General features: G+C 31.8%; 1 protein-coding gene across 7 annotated transcripts in view; it reads right to left on the bottom strand.

Moving 5' to 3' along the window:
• Positions 1-18,644, bottom strand: part of BMPR1B (bone morphogenetic protein receptor type 1B) — a 497,487-nt gene that overhangs the window by 365,185 nt on the left and 113,658 nt on the right. The window lies entirely within an intron of this gene.

The following is an 18,644-nucleotide window of genomic DNA, read 5'->3' as shown; positions in this document are numbered from 1 at the left end:
AACCCTAGTCTCTCTTAAACTGTGAAAAGTGATCAGTGCAAACCTAACAGTCTTATGGTACTACAAATGGCTAGTAGTCTCAATCCAATTTTCTCATAGCAATGACTTAGTCTGAAACACATCCTATAATATATAAAAAACTCTGATATCCTCCAGTCATAAGATAGCAAGGAAGTACAATTGAGGAGGGTAAGAAAATGTGGTAGTACAGAACAGGTTAGAAGAAAGGAAACTTCTTAATCCAAAGGAAATGAACTTAGAAACTGAGCTTTAGGCAATCATCTCTGGTAAATTTTAAACAATTCAAGTGACTTACCAAGTCCCAACATACTTTTAAATTTAGAAGAATAATTTTGCTCAGTTTCAGGGGTCTGTGCAAAAGAAAATGTTTCCTATAGAAATGGAAATTGGAGAATGGACAAAAACAAGAGGGAGTGTGAGACAATTTATTTATAAAAATGGTGGAGGGGGAGGAGCAAGCCTGAAAAATTAAAGTCTTTGTGAGAAAAAAAAAATGTAATGTATTTTGATTCCAAGCAGATAAACTAATAGTGAGACTCACAAAGAGAAAAGAAAAAAGAGTATGATTTTAAAAAAAAAAATACACAAGTATTTCCTAAAGAAAAAAAAATGGAAATTCCTGATGAAAAAGAACACAAGAAAATAAATTATGCGGTTTCTATGGATCAAGTAACAATAGCAAGAAATAACAAATGGTCCAAAACAGAAATAGCACTTTTAGATTCCTGAAAGAAAAAATATGTAAGCTAACTCCCCCCAAAAAAATCCAATCATTTTTTGGAACACAAAACAGATAATCTTTTCCCCGAAGTGGATGCTTTAAAGTAAGAAAATGATAGATGTAGAACAAAAAATACAAAAGAGAAGGATAAAAAATAACCATAAAAATACAACTCTAAAAGAATACATGATTTTTTACTAGCTTAAGTGAATGACATTGAAAACAGGATGCACAGGAACAATTTAAGTACCATAGGTCTACATGAAAAATATGATAAACTAATAAAAACCAGAATGTTACACTGTAGGAAATGATGCTAAACATTCATGCAGGAAATTAGAAAACAGACAGCAAAGTACTCATTGATAGAATCCATTGATGAAAACAGAGAAAATACCATTCTTAAAACTCTGACATGCAGAAAATAACCATATAAAAGTTTAGTGAGAAATAAATTATGCAAAAAATCAATATTTTTATGGCTCCTGGGTATGACTATCTTATTACCTACTTCACCTCCTATGAGGCATATCAATTACCCCATCCTTTAAAGAAAATCAGTACTTTAAAATCTTGATATGTCAATTTACTGTTTCCTCAGCCAATCTGAATACTGATTCTTGTGCAAAGTCATTTTAGCTTGAAGGACTTTTCAAACGTATTCTAAGGCTTATAACTAACTTGTATAATATAACTTTTCCAACTAAAAAAAAAACCATTCATTAGAAAAGCTTAGGATTATTCTATATCTATAAGAAACCAGGCAAGAGACTAGTATGTGCTAATCTCCAAAGAAAAGATTCATTAATACCTAGAGCAAAATGAAACACTAAAGACACTTTGAGGAATTCATAGAAAAGAGGAAAAGACTACTACCCAAATATTTTAAAAGACCAGGCCAAAGTAATAAAGTCAAGATTCAGCCTCTGGCTTTGTGACAACCAAATTCAGTCCTCTTTCATCTGCATGCTGCTGCTTTGAGATAAGGATACAATCCAATGCATTATATCCTATAAATCTGAACCCAATCATCAAAAACAAATAAATGAATAAATAAATAAACAAACACATGGACCTAATACTCCAAGCAAGATAAAGTCAAGAATGGTAAATAAGTAAATTATCAAGAAAAAGCTACATAATTTGATGTATTCTTTCATATTCCTGTTGCAAGACGACACCATTGTTTTTAAAATCTGATCAAGGGTTACAATATTGATGGAATATTTTATTATTACTTTTTAGAAACACAAAAATTCTGTAAAAAAGAATGTCTTTGTTAAGTACCTTATATGTATGTACCACACATTGTATTAAGGTTTTCATAAATATTACTTCATTTAATCCTCTACAATTCTTGGAACTAGGTCCTACTACATTTCAGTTTTACATTTTGCAAATGAGAAAATTAAGGCAAACAAAAGTTAAATGACTTGATACAAAGCCAGTAAAATCTTATGTCAACTTTAAATTCAGTTCTTTTTGACTACAGGATCAGTCCTTTATCTACTGTACTGTCCTAATGACTTTATCTATTCTAACAATATTTTGTTCTAAATATCAATCCATTTCCATTTTCCCTTTTTCTTTTGTTCCTGTCTACTGCACAGTAGTGGTAGGACAACATTCTACTGTACTTTTCTCCTAGAATTGTAACTTCATGAAGTTGTTAGTGTTGCATAAAAACTAGTCCTTCAGAATGACCACTCATCCCATCTAAATTAAGCATATCTTACCTTTGAATCTGAAAGTACAGTCTACCACACAAGAGTCCCTGAATTATTGGAGTATAACAATTTTCAGATCACTGCCTGAGTAATCTTTAGACTCAACTGAGTCTGTCATATTTCCCAACAAATTACTTGCAAGATGATAGTCAGTTTAGTAAGTGGTCCAGACTGCACTTCCAAAGACACTATCAAATCAGTTAGTCATCAGTTAAGTTCAAATAACTGCTAATACTCACTTCAAAAATAGCCCATAGAATGACAGTATTATCATATTGCAAAAGTACAAGCCAAGAACATTTCCCAGTAACCAAGATTAGGGGCATGCAATGTTACTCAATATACTGAATAAGCTAGGATTTTAGGTACAACATTAGTCATAATGAGACTATTTTTGTGCTTCTGGAAGATAATCTTTAAAAATTATCTGAATAAGTAACAACTAGCTAATACATATTATGAATTACATATAGTATCTCACTGGAGCCTTGTAAAATCTATAAAATAGGTATCAAAGATATTATTACAACCCAATTTTACAGATAATGAAAACAAAGCTCAAAAAGTTTTGCAGACATAGTCAATACAGCAACTATCAGAAGTAGAATGAGAATCTATGCATTCTAAGTCCTATTCCCATATGTTATCTTACTCTGCCACCTTGAGACTTCTTATCACCAACCTTTCTACAAGAATAAATCTTTAATACTCCACAACAAATGATGTGAAAAAAGCAATAGCCTTTCTTACATTATCTTTTGTTTCTATTAGTTCCCAGCATGTATTTTGAATAATTCTTCTTCATAAGTAAGTTTTAAGTCTTTTCCTTATACTTCTATAAATCTAGGAAAGTACATCTATCTCTTGGTGTATGCACTATAAATAATGTTACATAATTTGGATCAATTTAGTGTATTTCAACTCACTATTTCCTCAACTACTGCTAGTGTATTTCACTCCTCTCTCCCTTCCTTTCTTTTTTAAATGCCTGAAATGTAAAAATATGCCATCTAGCCAACTGACGTAGATGTTTCAAGTCATACACAAAGCCAGTACTGAAGTAGATTGGGGGAATCTGTACATTACACTGTAGTGTCTTTCTAAAACTGTGCATGGAGTCCAGCACGGAATGTTATGATTGGATATGTTACAGGTTTCCAAATAAAAAAACTATGTTTTCATTCCAGTCTTGTTTGTATAAAGGTTCTGAAGATTACAACTAGCAGGTTATTTCTAACTCCTGCCTTTTCGCCTACCTTTCCTCCACTGTAGTCTCAAGCTGCCCTTCCAGTCTAAATGTGACAACCTGTCAACTTTGGAGCTGTACAGTAGCAACTAGAGCAGCAAAGGTATGTGACAGCTATAGAATGTCAATCTCATACCTTATGGGTGGCCAGTGAGATTGTTAAATCACCATCAAGACCACATTTATAAGGAAGAATGACAAATTGAATTCCTGCACCATCCGTTTCCAAAAGAAATAGTCTCAAAATTTGATTTAATTTTACCTCAATAGTATTTACAATAAATTGCCCTGATCATGGATAGGCTAATTTAAAACTGGAAAATTCATGTTACTTCAGCTTCCTGGAAAAGTAGTCCCATGAATGATTCCAGCAAAGGCTAGCTCCTTCTAGAATCAATTTAGGAACAGTAGGAAATGGTGCCAAATGAAGCAGAGGAGTGAATAAATGAGATATGAGATATAAGTAACACAAGTTTCATTCAGAAACAAGAAAGTTACACTCCATAAGCCCTAGATTTGAGGCAAATAAAGCTCTTATTCTTCTTTCTGAATATCTATGTCTGTATCTGTATCTCTGGGAAGAATAAAAACCAGGGATCAAAATCTCTACTTTTAAGGTCCTTATCTAATGCCCATTTTTCCAATTCATCTACCACCAAAAAAATATGTGGGGCTCAGTAGCCATATTCAAAGTTGTTAAAGTACTAGGATATGGTCCTGATTTTCCATGTCAACCCAAAATTATGGCTGAGAGAATGTTTCATAGGCTACTAGTATAAAAATTTAGGTAATCCATCCCACACTGTAGAAGAGGACAGAGAACAGGGAAAGGATTATAAAATGAGATGAACCATACAACTCTTCTTGTGTGTGCCAAATAGATTTTTTTTTAAATCCCAGAATAAAAATTCATAAGGAAAAAAATAATTTTTTTAAGAATTGTAATTAGTGGGGGAAGCTAGGTGGTGCAGTGGATAGAGCACCAGCCTTGAATTCAGGAGGACCCAAGTTCAAATCTGGTCTCAGACACTTAACACTTCCTAACTGTGTGACCCTGGGCAAGTCACTTAACCCCAGCCTCAAAAAAAAAAAGAATTGTAATTAGTTCTCTAGGGAAATAGATCCCATAATGGACAAGAGAACTACTAAAAGAAATTAGGAAAGAAATCAAAAATTAATTTTGTATTCATAAAAAATGACAGAGAGGAGAAAAGTAACCAGGAAATCTGACTATTCTCTTAATCTGAGATCAGCAAAATATGGAACCCAAAAATTAAATAATAAAATAAGAAGAAGTAGAATAAAGTGAAAAGGCTGATAAAATTATTTCAAGTTCAATTAAAACATGAAAGATATCTATTAACATGAACAAAAGACCTGGGAAATAGTACAAGAAATCAATTAAGAATTTTTTTTAGTTCCCGGAAAATTACAATCAAACAAACTACAAATCAAAAAAACCTGCACGCCATATTTCAATATCATATTGATTTAATTATCAATGAAAATTCCTTAGGACAAGTGGCACCACAAGGATAGAATTTCAAGGTCATGTGAAAGAAATCCTAAATTGAATATATCCAAAATTCTAAATATTCAAAGTTAAAAAAAAAGATGCCAAAAGAAAGGGCATAATTTAATGATGTGTGTCTAGGTTCAGGAATGAGGGGAAGGGGAAAAGAGCAATTGAATCCAACAGCCTTCTCAAAATGTGTTCCAAGGACCCTCCAAATTTCCTCAGTATCCTTTCAGAGGGTCCATATGGTCAAAACTATTTTCATAATAATGTTAAGCCATTTTAACTTCTAGGATGATAAATATCAATAGATGTAACCCACGTAAACAACAACAAAAAAAAAAGTTTGGGTAGAAATCAGTAATTATTAAGAGCACAAAGAGGTCCTGAGACCAAAAAGATTAATAATGTTTTGGTATTAATTTTTTTAATTCTTCTTTTCCCCACTCATTCCAGTTTCTTTTAAATAAAATGAGGCAAGAGGGGGGGAAATCACTATTCTATTACAGAGAAAAAACATAACTAAAAATCTCAACTACAAATATGAATGATATAAATTCATCCATAAAAGCAGAGTGACAGGACTGATCAGAAAGTATAGCTAACATGTTAATCTTATGAGTAACCAAATGGTTAATTCAACTATCTTAGACATTCTTTACAACTATGCAAATGACAAGACATCTATAACTACCTATACTGTGCAACTCTTATCCATAAGATAGGGATTCCAATTCAATGTAATAGGACCATTTCTTGCTTTCTCCTTACATAATGAAGATATTAGTGAAACACGAAAATCATGTTCCTTTTGTCCTTGCCATGTGATCAGTCCATTCTCTTTCTAAAAAATCATTTATTTCTCTAATGATATAATTGCTCAAGTTTTTATAAGTTTATTAATTTGTTATATATCACAGACTTTCCAAGTATATCATGGAAATGCAAATCATAGGCACTTAACACATGCTACTTGATTGACTGATTACTGATCTTAAGCAACAATAAACATGGCTATGATTAAAGAACAAGATAGAAGCAGGGAACTTAAACTATATTTAAACACACAACACAAAGAATATCATTAGTAAATATATATGCCCTAAAATGACATCTAAGAATTTAAATGAAAAATGATTTATTCATAAAGAGAGACAGAAAACAATAATCATGGGGGTCTTCAACATATCTACCTTTCAAATCCAGACAAATCTACTAGAAAGATGAACAAGAAGGTAGACATTTTAGGAAGAAAATAGACATGATAGCTATATTTTCAATATATTTGCAAAAACTAATGCCAAGAATAAAAAAGAACTCATAAATAAAAGGTACCTTAATGCAACACAATATTTTAATCAAAAAGTGAAATCTGAAGAGCATAAGGATTAAATTGAAATTGATATGAACTTGATACACAACTAAAACAGTCCTGGGGAAAAAGCATATACTCTAAATAGTTGTTGATAAATGAGGAAAATGAAATAAGTTGAGCATGCAATTTTTTTAAATTAGGAAAACAATATATTTTTAAAAGCAGAAACGGAAGTAAAAGTAAATACAAAAATACCAATTATAAAAGCCAAATAAAAGGTAGAACAGAAATGTAATGATAAATCTTAAGATCTAAAAATTTTAAAACTTTTAAACTTTCCATAGTTTCCAAGAACAAATTATTAAATTAAAAAGATATTGTCAATGGAAGATATATTATACAATTGTGATTCTGCTTAGGGAATTTTTCAGGACTTTAATAGGAATAAAAGACAAGAATTGGACCATTGATTTCACTTACACAAATAATTCTTAGGTGAGGAATCACTTTCTATCAATGTAGATTAGCATCACCTCTGCAACTTTTAAACTTAAAGAGGTATCTAGGAGAGGTGTCTAGCAGAGATATCAAACTCTCTGCCCAAACTAGATTAAAATTCAGTTGGAAAATGTTTAACAAAAAAAAAAAAATACAACATAACTATATATTAATTTGTGATTTTAAGTCAGTCAGTGTGAAATCCGCAGGGATCTGTTTCTGTTTATAATTCTACTTCTACTTTGATGGGACACAAACATGACACAATTCCACCAGAGAATATAAAGTGGAAGAAATATCATTTCTATTTTTAAGAAGAAAAGGAGATATTTTCAGACTAGGACAAATTTTTTGTCAGTTTTCATTTCTAAAGGGAACATTACTTTGCAAACTCCACATGTCAAAATAGCTCTAACTTCATTTCCACCATTTATTTCAAATGAATTTAGAATGTCAAAGATTTGTTCATTAAGCCTGACAGTAAATTACAAAAAAAAAAAAAAACTATTTATATCATATATAATACAGATCATTTTATTTTTTAATTTTATCTTTTTTTATTATTAAAGCTTTTTATTTTCAAAACATAGATTATTTTCAACATTCATTCTTATAAAACCTTGTGTTCCAATTTTTCCCTCCCTCCCTCCCACCCTCTCCCCTAGACAGCAAGCAATCCAATATATGTTAAACATGTGCAATTCTTCTATACATATTTCCACAATTATACAGCACAAGAAAAATCAGATCAAAAAGGAAAAAATGAGAAAGAAAACAATATGCAAGCAAACAACAACAAAAAGAATACTCAGTCCCCACAGTCCTCTCTTTGGGTACAGATGGCTCTCTTCATCACAAGACCATTGGAATTGATCTTTTTTAAAACATTAAATCATTAACAATAAGAAAAGCTAACTTTCTTCAACCCCCAAAATAAAATTATGTACTTATTTCTTGATCTACTATTAGTAAGAAATCAGAGTAGGCCTCTGGAAAAAAAAATACATTCTCAAAAGTAAGAAATACAAAAGTATTTCCTGTTAATTGTGCAACATAGACAACACCCTACTAATTACCTCTTCCTCAAACCTAAAAATTAGTTAGTATAAACTGTTAAAAAATAAAATAACAAAAAAATCAGTTGGATATCCCCAAGAGAGTTCTAATGATCTTCATCAAGATCCAAAACTGTGCATACCATTTTGATCCAGCAGTGTTACTACTGGGCTTATATCCCAAAGAGATATTAAAGAAGGGAAAGGGACCTAAATATGCAAAAATGTTTGTGGCAGCCCTTTTTGTAGTGGCTAGAAACTAGAATTAAATGGATGCCTATAAATTGAAGAATGGCTGAGTAAATTATGGTATATGAATGTTATGGAATATTATTGTACCATAAGAAATGAGCAGCAGGATGAATACAGAGAGGCTTGGAGAGATTTACATGAACTAATTCTAAGTGAAATGAGCAGAACCAGGAGATGATTATACACTTCAACAACAATACTATATGAAGATCAATTCTAATGGACAGATTTTTATCATGTAATTTTTAAAAATAAAACATTTAGTTAATTAAAATTTGATACTTTGAAAATTATTTCATCAATCCACAAAAGTTAAAAGTAATTGTATCAACAATACTGGCTAAATATTTATAAAAATAGAAAATTCATAAGAATACAGAGCACCAACTTCCTTATTCCCAAAGACATTAGGAGCCATTTTTTGAGATATCATTGATCTCAAGGATTTTTTTTCCTTGTACAAGTTGGAATAACAATAAAATTCCATAAAGTACCAATCACCTACAAAAACACATTTTCCACCACTTATTTTAAAAGTTGGTCACAGTACAAGCAAATTTAATGAATGAGCAATTACAGAAAAATATTTTTGACTAACTTACTTCATCATACTGGCCTGAACAATTTTTTTAAACAAATTTATTCTGCACTATAGGTTTCTAAAATAACCAATATTATAGATTTATAAAATGACTAATCTCAAGATTTTTAAAATAAAAATCAAAGAGGAGTTTCAAAGATGGTCCAAAGAATTTCAGCTTTGTTTTGTTTTTAATATAAGAAAATGTATTAAAATATATGGACTATACCTCCCTAACTGCTTTCCATGTACAGTTTTCAGTGCCCTGGCTTGGGTAAACACAAGGAATCATTTTGTATTTGGCATAAGACCTAGAATTTCTTTAACATAGGAAATTTCAAGTGAGGAAATTCCCTCTACCAACAAATTGGCACCTGCTTTGCAACTTAGCACAGTGTTTAGCACAGTACCTGACACATAGTAGGCACTTAATAAATGTTTATTGGCTGGCTAGCTGACTGAATTATATAGTCTTTCAGAGCAATCTGGTGCACATGAGGTTGAGACTTGTCTGGGGTGATGCTAGCAAAGATGAAACTTGAACTTGGGTGTCTTCCAAATACCAAAGCTGGATCTCTTCTACACCATATTATTTTTTCAAGAAAAACAAATACAGTTAACATTTAAACAAGTTTCTACTGTTTGCAAAACATCTTTTTAAAATTCCTCTTTTTCCCTTTACAAAAGTATTAGTCAGTAGCACTAATGCTACCCTAATGGATAAATAAGAAATAGACAAGGAGATACACAGTTGAAGAATGGCCATTCTCAAAACTAAAAACTAATGGTGATAATGATGACAGTGAAGATGACAATGATGAATTTGATGCTGATGATGTATTTGATATAGTAAACAAAACTGAGTACAATGCAGAATAGCACTCCATGTTCTGGTACCACATGACAAGACAGATTAGAGCAAATCAAACAAAGCAAACTATAATTTCTTGAAAGATAGCTAAGTGGTACAGTGGATAGAATGCCAGGTTTGAAGACAGGAAGTCTTGTGAGTGCAAATCTCAGATACCTATTAGCTGTGTGAGCCTGGGAAAGTTAGTTACCCTATTTGCCTCAGTCTCTTCATCTGTAAAATGAGCTGGATAAGGAAATAATAAATGACTCTAACAATATCTTTGCCAAGAAAAGCCTAAATAAGGTCACAAAGAGTTGAATATGACTGAAACAATTAAATAACATTCTCTGGAACAATTTCTGGAAATACTATAGTTTCAAGGGCTACCCAACAAAGTGCAAACTATATACATGCATGAAACTACAGAAGTCATGACTGCTTTTTATTATGCAATTGTGCTATAGCATAACAAAACTAGAAACACATCTGATCAGTTATAAAAAGGGGCTGGATACTGCTTTTATCAGTCATATCCTCAGTTCTAACTTACAACTTAGTATAGATAAAACGGCACAATTATAAGAAATAACTGTATTCTAAAAATCCAAAGTAGGTTTTAAAAGAACAGAAACTGAAGAATTACTTAAATCTGAAAAGGAAAAAGTTGAAGAATCTGAAGGCATGAAAATGGAGGCTTACCAAAAACTCCAATTGTTACTGCCTAATATAATGAAGAATGCCAGTCTCAATGAAGCTAAGATAATAAGTATACCAATGTATATTGAAAAATTGACGTGAATCTACCAAAGACATAGTACTAACAATAATCATAATGATCACAATCATAATGTAGCATTTATAGCACTCAATGGCTTGCAAGTTGCTTTACCAACATTTCATTTGATCTTAATTTAAACTCCAAAAGGTATAAATATTTATGGAAAAGAATATAGGCTAAGAATCAAAAAGGATATCCAAAAAGTCATTTGGAACAACAACAACAAAAAAGATATTATGAGTAATTTTGCACATGTGGGTGCTTTCTTTTTCTCTTTTACCTCTTTGAGATATACCTCCTAACATTTTGGTGACAGTGTGAAATTGCTTTCCAGACTGGCTAGACCAGCTCACAACTCTATCAAAAGTATGCTTGTGCTCACAAAGATCTTCCAATGATATTCATTGCCTCCCTCATTATATTTTCACATATGATGGATGTATGGTATAATTTCAGTTATTTTAATTTGTATTTCTCTTATTAATAGTGATTTGTAGAATTTTTCACATGGCTGTGGACAATTTGTATTTCTTGTTTTGAAAACTGCTTATTCAACATCTTTTGAAATAGCATTGATGAATAGCTTGCCTGTACCTGTTGGAGAATAGTCCTTATTCAATTTCCTATATACCTTTTACATTTATTCTTTATCAAAGAAATCTGCTACAAAGATTTTTCCTCATTTAAATGTTCCCTCCACATTTTAACTATATTGATTTTACTTATGTAGCAAAGGAAGCATGCTTTTTTCCAATAGGTTATATAGAGCACACTCAGAATCTTTCTGATTCCGATTTGACCCATGAAATTCTTGAATTTTCCAGACAAAATGGCTCAGAAGTTGGTGGTTTGTGATAATGAAAAATTGCTAAATTGGCTGCAAAGCTAAGGGTACATAAAAAAGCTATGACCCACAAAATTTTCATTGTCTTTTTCTTGGTGGTTTTGTGTGAAAAAAATAGATTTGAGATTCTGGATAGGGGAGGGACAACTGGATGCTTTCCTATATCTGACTACTATGTGCCTGTGAGCAAACAATGCTTCTGTTTTCTTTAGTTTATTCTTATTATTGTTCTAATCTTATGTGAATGAATATTCCAAGATGTCAGTGTGTTAAAGTGATCATAAGAGTTCAGAATGACTTGAGGTCTCACAAGAGATGGAAATGCCAAGGAAATCTTCCGATTCAAGTGATTTTGAGGACCTATCATAGATGTCATGGACTCAAACCAGTCCCCTAGTCATTTAGGTTTGATAGAAGAATAAAATTAGACAATTTGAAGTTACCAACAAATAAAAAAATGAATTATTCTTATCTAATAACAAGCACTTAACTTAAATCGACACAGTTCTTCCTAGTCTCCATATAGAAAAACATCTAGTAAGCAGGGCTGAGTCTGGTTATTCATTCAAGCTCAGACTATCTACCAGGTTTGGAGGAACTCAACTCCACTTGACCAAGTGTTTTTTTTTTTTTATTCCTTTACATAATAAGGACTCTATATTAACCAGGACTGATGCCACTACAAAGTTGCATCAATGGTGATTCTTGAGTCCTGGTAATCTAGATTAGTCAAGTGTTAGGGTAAGCTTTAGATAAAGAACTAGCCTAATCTACATTGTTAGACTTTTCAGTATTTAATACTACCAGTTGCTGAGTCATCATGTGGGGGTCCAGAGGAAGAGGAGTAAGAAGGAACACTCAGTAAATAGTCACCTTATTTCAAGAGTCCCTACCAGCAACCAAAGTAGGTAATAGAAAAGCAACCTTGAGGTAGATAGACATTTCTGAACAACACTGGGCATGGGAAGGTCTGAAAGTCAGCAATTGAGCAGCTATACAGATAAAAAGCTATTGAGCAGTATGATTTAATAACGGTTGACCTGCCCAGGAATGCTTTACTGCAGATGGGAACTTCACAAGGCCTATTTTAATCTGAATTTTTATTTTTAAAAAATGACAGGAGTAATATAATCATTTTAATAATCCAAGCTTTGAAAAAGCCAAGTTGAATGTCATTTAAATCTCTTTAAAATAATGTCATTTTTTTTTTTACTAAAAAAGCTTTGAAAGGTACAATCCTTCAAAATATTTTAAATAATAACATGGAACAAGAAGAATGTTGAAAAAGATCAGATATCACAATACTGATTTATGATTACATGGAAACTTTTTAACAGGAATTGGAATTAGGTTATTTTGTTGTTGTTTCACAAAGACAATAATGACCATGTCTGTTAGGGAAAGAGAGGTGGGGGAAAGGTATATGTGCCTGCTGTTGAAGAAAAGCTTGTTTGTGCCTCATACATTGGAGAAATTGTTCCAGAACAGTTGATCCATGTGCAAATGTGACCCTGAAATGGTGCCAAGGTCATGGAGACCCAGGGTGATCCACTGCACACAAAAAGTGTCATTTGTGTAATTTAGAACAAAGTTGAAGAGTAGAGTTAATGTACATTATGCATCCCACTGCAAACAACTAGAGCAAAGTAAAACATTGGGTGCATATTTATGTTTCTTTTCTTTCCAAGTTCCCTTCTGTTGAATTTCTTAAAAAGTGAGGGTGTCATGTTTGGAAGGCACATATGATCCCATCAGAGTGTAAGAGCCTAGCAACATTGATTAGGTGAAACACAGGAGTTATCATTTTCAAATTCAATTTCAATGAGGACTTTAACATGACATTGGCAAGAACTGCCAATGTCAATATAGCAAGTCTGTGTATCAGGAGCAGCAGGATTCCCAGGGGAAATGGACCTTTATATGGCATTTCAATTCATACTGCTGCACATTGCTATTCAATTAACTGCTGCCACAAAGAAGGTGATTTTACTATTCTTATGTTTCCTCAAATTAATATCTTCCATTTTCATTTCAGTTCTCATGGGTGGCTAAAACTGTTCAGCATTCCCTAAGGAATATCATGATTTAAAATAGTGGTAAAGCCAGGAACAAAAACTGCAGTTTTCTACTGTCTAGAAGAAACTAAATTTCTATTTTTGTTTTCTATTTCCTATTTGTTCCTAAATAAAAAAAAAAATTTCAATTGTAAGAGAGATATTGTTGTCCTATCAATTTATTTTTTAATTAAAAATAAAACACTAGACAGGCTTTAGTTACATGGACAAGATGTATTTCCTGTTTTATCTATATTCTTTTATTTAGGATTAATGCTATGAACAACTCAATTTATAAGATGGAATTATTAAAATAAGGAACAAATAACATTTAAAATAAGATACTATGGAATATTAAATAAAATAACAAAGAAGTGCTATAACTTGTCCATAAAAATAGTGAGGATGAAATAATAATACTATAAACATTATAGCACATAATCCCTTTTTGCTATATCAATTTGAGAATCCTTTTAGCAGTATGCTACCTGGAACTATATCTTAAAAAAAAAAAAAGAAAAAGAAAATTCCTTGGTTAGCCCACACACAACATACTTAAGAGCCCACTTTACACAAATTCACTAGTCAAATATTTAAAAAGCACTGAGAGGAAGCCTCATTAGGAAGGGTCTAAATGGTTCATCACTACAGACAGAGAGGAACTGTCCTAGTCCTGACTATAAAAACTACAGCATAAGAACTAGAGCCAAAAGAGAAGTTTGCTTTACATATTTTCTTCTTTTAGCTGGCAGTCCTTAGTTATTCAAGTTTTTTTTTTTTTTTTTATCTCATAGATTTATTTAGAATGAGTGTAGAAGCTTCTCTGGGCAGGAGGAGTGATTTATGTACATCCCCTTTGATAAATACATCATTTGAAAATTTAAACATTCTTAAGTAACAATATTTTTAGTCATGATTCTGCTTCCCAGTTCAGTGAAAACATCACAACAATTTCCACACCCATGTGCTCAAGGATCTCTTCCAAAAGGCAAAATATGACCACATGTACAGAACCGGAAACATGGTTTATTTTCCAACAAAGCTTCCACATGGTGCCTTCAGTAACTAGATCCTGAAAAACTTGGCTAATGGCATTTGATGATAAGTTCTAAGAGATCTTTAAAAATTGATTCTTTATCATGTCCATTCATATAGTTAGACAATTAGACCTGAAGGAAGTTACCTTTTCATTTTATAGATGTGGAAATTAAGGCTGAGGTTGGCTCTTATATGAGAGGGTAAAACAAACCAAAGGCTTGGATCATAGATAGACATACTAGTTTTAGCTACTTATGGAAGAGAAGATAAAATATGAACATTTTTGTGTTGTATTTTTTGTTTTGTTTTGGGGAGAGGCAAGATACATATAATATGATACCTTTAAAATTAAGAAAAAACATAAAAGAGAAATTAGGGAATACTTTTGATACCTGATTAGTCTCCATACAAGTAAAAAATAATCCTTAAGAGAAGAAATGCCCACCTCTAAAACCAACACCTAGAAAGGGTCCCATCATCCTGTCTGTAAATAGGATTAGTGCTACACTCTAACACATGTGATATTGTACAAAGCATGCTAAATTTTGAAGCAAAGGACTAGAATGGTTACACTGATATCCTGTTGTCCATGAATCTCTCAGTTTCTCTAGATATCAGAGCCACATAACACTTAGTTAATGGAGATGACCTCTAGCATTCTTTCCTGGTCCATATCTATGAACCATATGTAGCTGAGGTCAAGAGCAAAGCTGCAATGAAAGAGTGTGTTCTTCAAATGTAGCACAAAGATCCCAGTTTATGAATGATATAGATATCTATATATATATAGATATCTATACATAGACATATATGTGTACATATATATCTATGTATAGATATCTATATATATAGATATATATACACACACACATAGATATATATATATGTATATATATATATATATATATATATGTATGTATGAGGATAACTCTGTATAACAAGACTTATTTGGTACCACATTGCCAAAGCCATAGGAAAACACAGTTGTAAACATATTGAATGACCAAAGGAAAGCACTAGAAGCCAAAAGATAAAGCATAGCTAAAACATCAGCAGATAGTCTAGATGGGAACCTTAAGAAAGGAGAGCATGAAACTCAAAAGGAATCCCTGGAGACATGACTTGACTTTTGACCCTTTATTTTAGGGCCTCCATGATAGGTAGAAAATAAGGTCTTAATCCTAATTCTGCTTATTACTTGTGTGATCTTGAACAGTCTCATATGTTCCCTGAGCCTCAATGTGCCCACCTATAAAATGAAGGGCTTCGAATACATAATTTCCTATGGGTAACAGAACATTACTTTTTTTTTTTTTGGTGGGAAAGGTAGAGAGATGTCAACTAGGAAATAATACAATATATTTTGATTTCGTTATATGACCAAACTCAAAAAGTAATTGTTAATTGCCTGATATAAATGTTGGCATGAGGTCTCCAAGGGAATATCCTAAAGATTTTCATTTGATCCTGTATTATTTATCATTTTTTATCAGTAACTTCAGTAAGACATGGATTACATGCTCATCAAATTTGCATTTGATATTTCATAGAGTTAGGATGAATAGCTAAAAAGACCGAATTATGGAAGAGTCAGTAATTTCCATTTTTGAATTTCCATTACCAAAATTAGTAATCACTACTACTTTAAGTTTTATACTTATTTTATGTCAAGCAAAACCAAGGATAAAGACAATTACAAAAAATAAAATAGATAATTTTGATTACATGAAACCAAGAAGTTTTTGTACAAAGGAATTTAGGATAATAAGTGAAATAGTTGAATTGGGGGGGAAATTTTATATAAAATTTTTTTCAGATAAGGGATTGATATCCAAGACAGACAAAAATTTAACAGATATAAATAAAACTAAGAGTCATTTCTCAATAAATAAGTGATCAAAGGACATGTAGAAAGACTTCTCAAAAGAACTGTATACTGTTAACCATATTAGGCATAAAAGAGAATGCTCAAAAAAACTAAAAAAAGAAATTAGGATTATAACAACCATAGTTTTCACCACACACTCTGAAAATTAGCAACCCACTAAAGACAAAAGTTAAAATGTCAGTTTTGGAAGAGTAGTAGGAAGATAGGCATGCTAGTACATAGTTAATGAAGCTGAGAACTAGTACAACAATTTTAGAAGGCAATTTGGAATTATATAAATAAAATGATTAAATTTTGATCCAGAAATTCACTCATAGGCTTCCTACTGCAGGGAGGCCATTAATAAGAAGCAATCCTCTGTATGTACAATTTTAAATATACATATATTTATATAAACACTCTCTGTGATAGCAAACTGGAACTAGAGTAGGTGTAGGTCAATCGGGGAATAGATTTAAAAAACCAATTATGGCATATGAATATAATGAAATATTACTGTGCTATAAGAAACAAATTACATGTAAATTACAAAGAATGGAAAAACCTATATGAACTGATGAACAGAGACAATAAAATAACATATACAATGACTACAACAATGTAAATGAAAAAAAATGAAAAAGTAAATGATGCCAAATATTAAAGGACAAGCAAGGCAGCACAGAAGAGATATGAAAAGAATGTCCACCATACCCATTTGCAGATGAGGGAAGTTCATAACATTACACATATTTTCAAACTATTTTTTCTAATTTTCCCTTTTTTCTGAAAAATATTATTGATTATATATGATGATTTTCTAAGAATGCAATGCAATCGATATTGGAGAAAACTATACTGATGAAAAAAGATATCAACAAAAATATTTTTAAAATATTTCCTATAAGCAAAGAAGTTGTCAAAATGCAATTCCTTAGTTTTCTATTTCCATAAAAACACTAAGATATTTTAATCCCCATAACAGTAAATGTCTACAGACAGCACAAGAAAAACTCTTTGTGGTCCCTCAATAATTTTAGGGTTCTAACTCCAAAATGTTTGTGAATCGCTTTAAGAAAGTCAGTTCTTCGTAAGAATGTAAAGGTAACGGTTTACCCTTCAGGTAGGGATTTCTTAGTTCTTTGTATTCCAATACCCAAGCCAGTGCCTGGCCCATTTGTTCCTGGAATGAAAAACACTAGTTTAGAAGAGCTATTTTCTAAATAGATGACTTTAGGCATGCCCCTTAACTTCTAGGAATCTGTTTTCTCATCTGCAAAATAAAGAGATTGATTTGATCTAAAAAGTATATCCTCCTAACAGTCTCTGGTTCTGTGAAGATTTTTATGCCAACTGAATGAAGTTCCCCTTTGCCCTTAAAAATGTGATTCAATTCCATAACCATTAAGTGTCTACTATGTGCAAGATAATATCACACTCTTAGTTTTCTATTTTGTTGTGGGGTGTTGGAGATTTTGTTTTGTTTTGGGGTTTTTGTTTTGTTTTTTGGTAAGTCAATCAGATTTAAATGACTTACCCAAGGTCACACAACTAGTAAGTATCAACTGCTGAATCTGCATTTGAACTCAGTCCTCCGGACTCCAGGGTCAGTCCTAACTCTAAGCTTTCAAAAATTGAAAAACGAAAATATCCATTTCAGTATAATTAGAACATTCAAACATTTAATTTGTTATCTCACTAGATTTCAGGGGGGAAATGTTTCATCCTGATAGTTATGAGGCAAGGGATGGATAATTCATTTTAAATTTTTCCATAACTCACCAATATTTTCTAATTTAGCACAACATTACAAGCTATAAACAGATATAAAAACATCTTTTTTTATATATCACTATGTTATCTAGTTCATGATATTCATAAGATGATACAGTCAGTGCTGAGACTCACTATAGCTGAAGAGCCACCTATAGTCCAATCCTTCATTTTACAAATGAGGAAAGTGAGTTCGAGAAAGCTTAAGTGACTTAAGGTCATCAGGGTGAAGCAGCTATGGAATTCAAATCCAGATGAATCGAATATAAATCCAGCCAGCTTAGGACTTCATAATGCTATCCTCTTTACCTAATGATTATATTGCTTATAAAAAGTACTCAGAGTGCATTATCAAAACAAACTTCTTAGCTATATTTAACAATTAAAATTATTTCCATAATCTAAATTTTCATTACATATTATGTGCTGATGATAATACTGAGGCATACGCTCCCCAAAGATATCAAGAATCGGCATGATTTTATGGGGATATCAAGAATCGGCAT

This window comes from Sminthopsis crassicaudata, chromosome 6 (assembly GCF_048593235.1).
Source record: "Sminthopsis crassicaudata isolate SCR6 chromosome 6, ASM4859323v1, whole genome shotgun sequence".
In the NCBI taxonomy this organism is placed as follows: domain Eukaryota; kingdom Metazoa; phylum Chordata; class Mammalia; order Dasyuromorphia; family Dasyuridae; genus Sminthopsis; species Sminthopsis crassicaudata.
The sequence above is the reverse complement of the archived record's forward strand: the minus strand, read 5'-3'. Positions and strand labels throughout refer to the sequence as shown.